This window comes from Monopterus albus, unplaced genomic scaffold, assembly GCF_001952655.1.
Source record: "Monopterus albus unplaced genomic scaffold, M_albus_1.0 scaffold39.1, whole genome shotgun sequence".
Classification (NCBI taxonomy): domain Eukaryota; kingdom Metazoa; phylum Chordata; class Actinopteri; order Synbranchiformes; family Synbranchidae; genus Monopterus; species Monopterus albus.
The window spans coordinates 2,212,053-2,222,589 of record NW_018127919.1 but is presented as its reverse complement, the minus strand read 5'-3'; positions in this window follow the sequence as shown (position 1 = coordinate 2,222,589).

Below are 10,537 nucleotides of genomic sequence, written 5' to 3'. Positions count from 1 at the left end.
TCAGCTGTCTCAGGAGTCCCACGAGCCAACCAGGCTCGAAAGGACTCCTTCTTCAGCTTGACGGCATCCCTTACTTCCGGTGTCCACCGCCGGGTTCGGGGATTGCCACCACAGCAGGCACCGGAGACCTTACGGCCACAGCTTTGAACGGCCGCATCTACAATGAAGGTGGAGAATATGGTCCACTCGGACTCAATATCTCCAGCTTCCACTGGGATCTGGTCAAAGCTCTGCCGGAGGCGGGAGTTGAAGATCTCTCTGACAGGAGATTCTGCTAAACGTTCCCAACAGACCCTCACAATACGTTTGGGTCTGCCGAGTCTGTCCAGCTTCCTCCCCCGACTATATCTAGCTGGTACCTCTCAACCTCCTGCACAAACTCGGGCTCCTTCCCCACCAGCGAGGTGACATTCCATGTCCCCAGGGCTAATCTCCGTGTCCAGAGATCGGGTCGTCGGGGCCCCTGCCTTCGACCCCTGCCCAATCCACTTTGCACCAGCCCCAATATTATCAAGCTTGATAAGCAGTGTGTACCTTTATTTATATTTATTATATGGTGACTAGTGGTTAAGGAGCAGCGCTCTCGCCGGCCCCTTACGGATCCTCCTGCAGGTGGTGGGCCCACGGGAGGACGTCCCCACGTCGCTCGTTTGGGCTAAGCCCGGCCGAGCCCCGTGAGGGGAGGCCCGGCCACCAGGCACTCGCCGAAGAGCGAAGAGCGCCAATGGGGGTGGGTTAAATCTACAAGCGTTGGTCTGATGACATAATTCATGCCAGTTGACTACAAATCAGTGCCAAGCCTAAAATGTACCTACTCTTGGCTGTCTGGGCCACACTCTTACAAATCCATACTTCATTTAAAGCAGGAATTAAGAATAGAGTAGTTTGGGAGAGTTATTAACAAAACACCAAGCAGCTACCTTTTTAACGCAACCAAAATGGCAACGACATTTATGTTACAAGTACATGAGAAAAGGGGAGAAGAGCATCAATGGGGGTGGGTTAAATCTACAATAAAATAAACTGTGCATGTGTTACTGCGAAGGAGTCTGAATACTTTCTGAAACCTCTGTTTGCTCCTTTGATCATATCTTCCCATTTGCCTCATAATGTGTTGGTCTGATGACATAATTCATGCCAGTTGACTTTGCAGCTTCTACAGCTGTGTGTTAATTCTTTGGTTTCACTGAGGATAGCACAGTTTCCCTCATTGAGGAGATCCCCAGCAAATATCTGAGAGCACTGAAGTGTTCAAGAAGAGCTTTCAGGTTATCACTGGGCCACCACTTCAGCACACTTTGGGCATGCTTCCCACTTTCAACAGTAGCAAATGAGACCTGCTCTCACTCTTTGCCTGATACAGCCTTTTTAGCAAGATTCAGTTGAGTGTAAATGGCAGCAGACCTCTCCATAACTTCCTATTTAAGTAGAAATGGCATTTTATAAGTGTTGACCATATGGTGGGTGAAAATTAATAACAGTTCTGGCATCACTCTAAGAGGTTAACACGGGCAATGTGATGATAAAAGATGAACTTCTGATAGTGAGATACAGTGCACACAAACTGTACTGTTTTTAGTGACTGAAGGTTAGATAGAAATATAATGTGCCAACATTTTAAACATTTTGAAGATACTCTATCACCTGCCAGTACCAATCTATCAAAGTGTGTGAACTTAACCTTGTTTTATATATAGCAATTGCTTGTTATAACCCACAGAATTATGCACACAAGTTGTAAGCCTGAGGGAGCGGAGTGGCCTAAATACAGACATATGCAGTGTTAACACATAGCACTGTTAGCACAAAGTTGCAATCAGATACATCAGTCACCTGCAGAAATGAAGTCACCACAAAGGCCCCTGGTTTTAGTCAGTTGTGATCATTCTTTAAAATTCAGTGTGAAAAACTGTCAAACAGTAACAGATGCAAATGTAAAAATAGAATTCTATTAGAATGATACTGTGCGACGTTATTTTACAGCCATTCATTTGGGAAAAGACGGATCTGATATTGGTTTGGATTGTGCATAATTTCTGAAGCATTTATTAATTTTTACTCCTTTTAGGTAAACAGCTAGTTTATTAAATTTATACATATTTTGGGAGTTGGTCTGTTACTTGTTTATTTCATCAAAGTATCTGCTCTAGCATCATTACCCAGAGCTGGAACCTGTGAAATTGAATGTGGAGCCATGTGTGCAGCCCCTGCATTTTACATTTAAGGTGACATTAGGGCCAAAACCTGCTGGAAGAATTGAAAAGTGCACAGCAGAAGTGCTGTATTGCATGTGCGGCCTCATTTTTCTTGGGCAGATAACATAAATGAGGGCTGGCACTGGTTAATTAAAGATGAAAAATCCGGCTGCAAACAATGTCCTCAAAACCAAATGCTTCACTGTGTATCAACTGCCATTATTTATTCTTAGTCAGGAATCAAGAGGTAGCAAACAAAATGTGTGATAATGTGTCACACTCGTGGATGCTCATCTATCAAAGCAACTGCAGAAGACTTTGCTTTAATAAATCAATTTGCATTGAGCCAATATCACACGGTGATAAAAAAAAAAGTAAGGGATTATTGTGCAGTGGTTTAAGCTGAATATGCCAAATACAAAACCACATAAGGTATGTAAGATGCCTGCCTTCCTCGCAAAGCAGCTCTCCTTTACATGTACCTAAACAATGAAAGTAATGCCTCTAAAATTCTTGAGAAGAAATGATGAAACTGTGCTTTGTGTTATGTTATCCAAGGTTAGGGCTACAGTAAGTGGTCTGAAGCTCTCTGGAAAGGTCAAGAGATAAAGAAGGCTCACCGAGTGCTGTAAAACTCTACAATTAAACCTTTTATGTTTCATTCTCCCAAGGATTCCTCTAAAATGCCTGCATTTATGACTCAACACAGAGTTTCAGCTACCGAGAACGCACCGAGACTTTCAACATGCCTCATCACAGTTTGTCATTCTGTTGCTCTTTATGGTTTGATCTTGATCAGTCAAATCTGAATTGAATGCAGTTTCAGTGAGGAGAGACCAAATGGATGAGAATAACAAAATGTATGTGTTGAGCAACACAGAGAATTTATTTTGCTGATTAAACTCCTGCGATGCGAAGCATCTTCATTAGGCATAGGCCCACATGAAAACAGAGGACAGCATGATCCTCCAGAGTCTAGACACTGGCGGTGGTTTGGAGCAGTTCAATTAATTTTATTTGTATAGTGCCAAATCATAATGAAATTATCTCAAGGCATGGTAAGTTCTAGACCTTACAGTATTATAGAGAGAAACCCAACAAATCCCGTTAGTTAGGAAATACGTTTCCTAACTGTGCATATGACAAATAAACACTTTGACCTGTAGCTGGTGACTGCTCATCAGAATCATACAGCTACAGAGCCAGGACTACCTGTAGAAAAGTACAGGGAGAGAGAGGGCATGAACTAGAGGAGAGAAGAGACCAAGTTAATGGCATGCAATGGTGACATGGAGGTTTATGGTGGCGTGGCGGAGAAGGTGGTCTGACAGACAAGTGGGATGCATGAAATGATATTTAAAGGCAACTAGTGATGGATTGGCTCGAGTAAAACAGGCAGAAAGATCATTGGTCAAATGAGGTGACATCAGGATAGAAGGTGGAGGGAAATTTGACAGCATGGGAAAAACAGATGATAGAGAGAAATTAATCTGAAATTAACAGTGCTGTTATTGTTCATACAAGAAATGGATTTATAAGCAGAAACCATCAGAAAAAATATAGCTCGGGAACTGCAAGCAGACAACCCAGACAGAGCTATAATGTCAAGTTTACAGAGCCAAAGACTTCTTCACTGTAAGAGTTTGGTACCATGCTGAATACAGAGGCTGCTGTGTTTCAATGGAGGCAGAGCAAAGCCAACATATTGTATTTCTTTGGGGCAGCTGGGAGGACAAAAGCGAAGTGCAGCTGTGTCCTGCCATGACACTGGTTTTACCTTACAGCTCTGAGTAATCACTGCATAATAGCATCCTCAGCAGAGGGTGTTTCTATTTCATCTACAGGCGGCAACTACACAACCCTCTGGAAGATAGAAGGTATTTATTTTGCCTAATTATTTTTTCAGCTCTCTACTAGACCTAAGTTCATAACTCTACTTGTGATATCAAGTAGATGCCACTTTATTTTACAGGGTTACAGGCAGGGCAAGGGTCAGCTGTCAAGACATTGTTTTTAATTAATTCACAAATTTCCAGAGCCTTTCCTTTGGGAATGTTATAATTCATTTTCCATATTGTTTTGGTCTAGAATATACAGTATAACTTTGGAAAGAGTTGTCCAGTATGTGTTATTATTATATTATGTGATCATTTGGTCAAAAGACAAATTTGTGATTTACTGTATATCCCTAATTGTTCTTATGAATCACATATTTAATTGTTGCACTATGTCCCTTAATCATATAAGGAAGATATGGTGACAGGAGTCTACAGCAATGGTAGCAACTTTGACAGTATACTGTACCTACTGGTAGTGCTTTAAGTTAAATGCTAAGGTCAGGGTGTTAACATGCTCCCAATGACAATGTTAACATACCACTGCCCACTATTTTAGTTTAGCAGGGAAGCGTGGCGGTAAAGTGGTTAGCACTAGAAGTTAGGAGTTCAAATTCCAACCATGGTCTTTTTGTGTCAAGTCTGCATGTTCTCCTCATAGCTGCGTAGATTCTGTCCATGTACTCTAGCTTCCTCCCACAGTCCAAAGACATTCAGGAGACTGACTGGTGACTCTAAATTACCTGTAAGCGTGTGAGTGTGAATGGTTCTCTGTCTTTATGTGCCAGCCCTGTGATAGACTGGCAACCTGTCCAGGGTGTACCCTATCACCTGTCAGTGGGGATAGGCTTCAGCCCCCAGCGACTCCCTACAGGATAAGCAGTATAGATAATGGCTAGATTTTTGTTTAGTATGTTAGTATTAGCATTAGCTAATTAGTACTAAACATCCAGTATGACGGAGGCTAATGAGACTGTCAGTCCTTTAGGTATTTAAATAAGTATTTAGTCATAAACTGGACAACCTGATAGTCTGACATAATGGCGTCATAAGGCGTTATATAAAAAGTCAGGGGATAATCAAAGTTATTAAAATAGAACCTAAGGGGGCATGAATGTGTGTATTAAATCTTATGGCAATACATCCATTATAGCTGCTGGGACATTTCACCTAAAGCCTCAATGTTGAACCTCATACTGGAGTTAAAGGATCACCAAAGTGTTTAGGTTTTACTTCCTGGAGATCAAGGACAACCTTTAAAGGCAGTACATTAAACAGTTGTAGATATTTCAGTCTTGACCAAAGTGGCAGACCGATCAACCAGCAGGCCAACGCTGCCATTCATATGTAGAGCAGTACAGTTAGCATTGAATTGAAAGTATTTGCACAGGCAGCATAATTTGCTAACTACTGGACACATGGTGTTGATCAGTGTTTGTGGGCCTAATGAAGAGACTAGAGTGTGTATATGCCACCTGGCAAATTTACTGCAAAGATAATTACCAAGCTGTGTGAGCTACTATAACTGCCCAGTGATGTGATGTTAAGTTGTGTGCAGTAAATGATGTGGATATACAATCCTAAACTGATATGGTGATATGCATTAACTTTATTGCTTTCTTAGGTCTTACATCCCAAATTCAAATTGTGAATCTATACATATAACTACTGTACGTTCAGCAAAAAGCAGGTTGGAGCTTTGCCACGGAAGGACTTATAGATAATTAAATGGATTCTTAAATCAATTTGAAGTGTGCTGAGAGACAGTGTTAAGGGGGTTAAACAGGACAAATATGAGTCTTCATAAAGAGACTTGGCTTGGAGCTTGCCAGCAGAATCTCAAGCAAAGTGAAGAAGATTTAAGGATGAATGTGTTATGTGAGAAGAAAGTGCATCACAATCATCTAAACAGGATGTGACAAAGGCATGACCAAGAAAGGGAAATCCTTAAATAACACAGCTACAGCCTTGATACAACATTCACAGTAATCCCAGGATGACTTACCTGTAAGACAGCAACTGTTCAGTCACTCCCCTTCCATCTTCACTACGCTTCAGCAAATCTGCAACAAAAGAATGGGTCATAAAGCATATGTACACGCCAAACTGGTACAGACTCAAAGCTGCAGACACAACTTGCACTGCATATAAAGCCATTCAAACCTGATTCTGTATTTACTGAAGATGAGGTACTATTTCTCAGTATTTCTATAGTAATTGTAAATAAAATAGTTTTGAAAAAGAGCACATTATTTGTTGTGCAGATAGCTGGCAAAAAAGTCCCAAACAGATCCAGTTTGAATTTGGGCTACAAAATCACACAGTGCTGGAGCATTAAGAGCAATACTGCTGTATGATAATGAACCAGCAAGAGCCCACAGGCTACTCATCACTGCTGAGGTTGTAGATTCATTCCAGCTCCCTGTTAAATGCTGATGTCATGTGTTGGGGCTCTTTCATTCAGCAGGGTAAGTAGGGCTGAAACTAATTATTATTTTGATTATTAATTGATTGGGTGATTTTTTGTTAGTTTGCTTTGTTTGTAAAATGAAAGAAAGTAGTGAAAAAACACTAGTTGGCCTCTTCAAATATTGTTTTGTCTAATTGAATGATCAAAACTTGAGGTCTTCATTTTAGTATCATGTGTGACAAAAAAAAAAACATCAAATCCTCATATTTGTGAAGGTGGAACCAAGTAATAGTTTTGCATTAAAGGTACAGTATGTAACTTTTTTCAAATATTTTTGTTGTAGAAATCTGCTCCAAAATCTATCTTAATGCAGAGAGGTGCTGTCAAAGTCTCCTGTGACTCGGACTCATTGAACAGCACTGGCAGCAGTGCAGAGATATTAGCTTCTAATAGGTTTTGAGCAGGACTGACCTCTGTAGCCAATCAGAAATTTTCAGTTATGTCTGCTTGATCAGTAAGTTTTGTTGCATTCTGGATTCTTGCATTTTGCAATGACAAATATCTAAAGAGCTGGGCAGACCACAGTGGAGTGTAGCAGATCATAGTAGAATATAGCGGAACAGGGAGAGAGAGGGCTGGGCGGAGCAGAGTGGGTTGATTTAGAGTTTCATGCTAGTGCTACTGTAGCATTAAATAATTAAAAAACTACAACTAATATTGATTTATCTAAATATTTGCCAGTTTATTTTCTCTCAATTTACTACTCAGTTAATTACCTAATCATTGTAGTTGGTGTAACCACTATTTCCCCAAATTGTTGGCATGGTGATCACATTGATGTTCAGAGTGCATGACATCCTTGTGTTTGTATCTGTGTGATGATAAATCTGTTGACTCCTTGATCTCCATTCCCTTAACATTGCTTATAAACCAGACAGATTCTGATACAGACAACACAACCTCTTACTATTTCTTAAGAAAATTCTAGGTTTATGCTTTATTTCCCCAAAGATTCTATTGCAGTTTCATATAATTTAATGTTATTTGCTATGATATTGAGCTCTTAGGACTTGTTTTTACACCCTGTATTATAATTGGCAACCATTCCTTGAGTGGGGGTAGGGGTAAAACACTTCACTAGGGTCATTAAATGGGCTCCCTCCTTCATTGGTGTTTCATTGAAGGCATGCACATCAATGGGCAGGGAGGTAGAAGCCTAACTGGGGTCATTAGGTGGGCACCCTCCTTCCTTGGCGTTTCATTGACAGGCCCACAACACCTCCACAGTTCAACAGTAACACCTGGCATCCCAGGTGCAGTCTCCTCCACATAAACCCTTCCTGCCGGCTGGTGGTCATCTTGCCACTCAGTTCTTATGCTTTCTTTTCAGCCAGAGACAGGTGCAGCACCATTCGGCAGCCCCTGTCCATGACTTTATAGCCTGTCAGACGGCCTGTTTTCAGACTCCAATCCCTTTCAGAAGCCTGGTGGCTGACATGGCCACAAAACCCCTGCAACCAACCTCTACAGCCAATACCTGTGTTCTTCGGCCCCTTTGCTCTGCTTCAGTAGCTAAATATATTGTATATTATTGGACGCTAAAAAAATGTATTCAACCTTTTACACCAAAAACAACAAAGAGATAACAAAAAGAAAAAATAAAATTAAAAAACCTCTTGTAACAAGAATCCTTATTTTAACAGCTTGTTGGATGTAACCAGAGGGAGCTAAGGTGCAGCAGCATGGATGAATATTAATGGAAATTTGATTAAACATTCCCACGTCCTTAACAGAATATCCCACAGGCAAAGCACTTACTGAACAAAACAAATTAGCCTGGCACTTTTAATTATTGATGTTCTGTTTTTGCAAACATCCCTTGTCTCTTTATCTACCTGATGAGATGTCAACAACAGACGTTATAAAGTCAGAACTAACATTACATGTTCTGGCTCCTGGCTGACTTTCAGTTGAGGATCTCCATAGCCCACATTACCTGTAAACTTGGGGAGAGAACTTTAGTCTACACACACATTGCAGGATGTTTGATGTGATAATTTTACATTTCACTGTTATGTCAAATATTCACTTTAAATTTTCAGAAAACTAAATGTGTTTTTCCATTGTGCTTTTGAAAGTCCTGCCAGTATAGAAGCTGCTCCTGGTCTTAAAATGCTTGCAATCTCATCCAACAACAAAGCGCTCTAAAAGCGGCGTTTACTGCCAACATTTCATCATGACGTAAATGCGAACCAACAAGAGATCTCCGGTGGCTTTTAAAATGCGTAGGCTATTAGATTTTCAGTGAAGTCTGCAATATATGTATGAGAACATTAAATGCTAAAACTGACCTGGTGAACAAGAGACAGATTAAGATGTACACTATTTTCCTTACGCAGGTCTTGTAAGGCCGCTGTTATTTTAAGAGCATTTTGTAAAACATAAAGTGGTCCTATACAGTACATACACATATTCTATATATGGCAGTAACAAAAGGTGAGTATCCTTTACTTTGTTCCTCCATTCATACATCTAGTAAACACTGCCAATATCTCACTGCTGCATTCGAAATGACACTGATGATCCCAAAGGGGAACTGCAATTACAGCTCAAAACAAGGTGACTGATTGGCACAGGTGGAGACTTCATCATGCATGGATGACAACATGTTCATCATCATTGTGGTTTAAAAAAAGAAGCCATATGTTGATGTCACCTTCACTACATTTTCCATCCAAGCTGTTTTTTGTTGATTTGAAAGTTTAAATAAATTTTGTACTTGATTTTCCCCAATGTTTCTCAGCTTAAAATAAATAGTCGTGATTAATAATAAATGTGTTAATTTGCAAAGTATATGAATTCTCTTCTATGATAAATCTCAGATGAGTACACGAGTATTTTTATCATCTAATTTTGTTGCTGTTCAGAGGTCAGTACGGCATAACAGAAAAAGAATAGATTTCTGCTTATTACACCCACTACAAACAATAGCACAAAGCATTGCTATAGTTTTAAGCTTAGACAGTTCATTTCACTCCAGCCATTCCAAACATTACCCCCACATTGTTTGCATCTATAAAGAGGGTTACATAGCTGCCTTTCCTCCTCCATGGCTGCTGAGCTACAGTAACTTGTAGTGTGGCCTGCTACAGCAGTGCACAGCCATCTACAAGGATCTCATGCTGCACTGGTGGTCGACACCCCTGACTTACTGGATCACATCAACCTCGGACACAGCTCCAAGCCTGCCCTGACCAACAGCCTGCAAGAACTTTACAAAGATTAAGTCAAGTCAAATTCTGTATAGCCCAATATCACAAACCACAAATTTGCAAGGGGCTATAAAAATCTTTACAGCATACAAGCTGAAATCTTCTGTCCTAAGACCCTCAAATCGGATAAGGGACAACCATTAGGTAACAGCTACATGTCCTTGAAACAATATACAGTGGTAAAAACTGACCAGTTTAAGGGATGTATGTAGTTTATTCTGGTCAGTGGTCGTAGCAAACTTGAATGAGGAGCAGCACCAGGAGGACTCGACCTTTGGGACATTTGGCCAGAATGTATCATAGGTGGTGGGTGAAGTTTGACTTGCCGGTGATCAAAACACAAAACACGGTTTGCTGAGTGAGCAACAAGCTGTGTACTGAATATTACACCAGTATAATCTAGCAAAATGGATCTGCTCATCTAAACCATAAAGAGGTTTTCAAAGAGGACCTCCCCTTTGGTAGGTGTTTTTTATTGGGCTCTTTCTCCAATCATAAGGTATTTGTAAGAATTGATTTCTGTGTTGCATCATAAATATTTCATACAAGGTTTAGTAATTATAAGGTCATTAATTACTGCTTGAAAATGAACAAAGACCACTGACCAAAAGGGAGAAATTCTTTCCCCAACACTCAAACAGTGGATAGAACCTAGAGGACTGGGTGTCCTGATGCAGACAGTCGATGACAGCAGGTGTTCTGATTTGACATGCTGCACTTTGACAGCACAGTACCAGCCTCAGAACAACAGGGAGGGAGGCTCACATACATAAACACAACAATACTTTGCAATTTACCAATTAAAAACAGCAAAATAACTGGTTT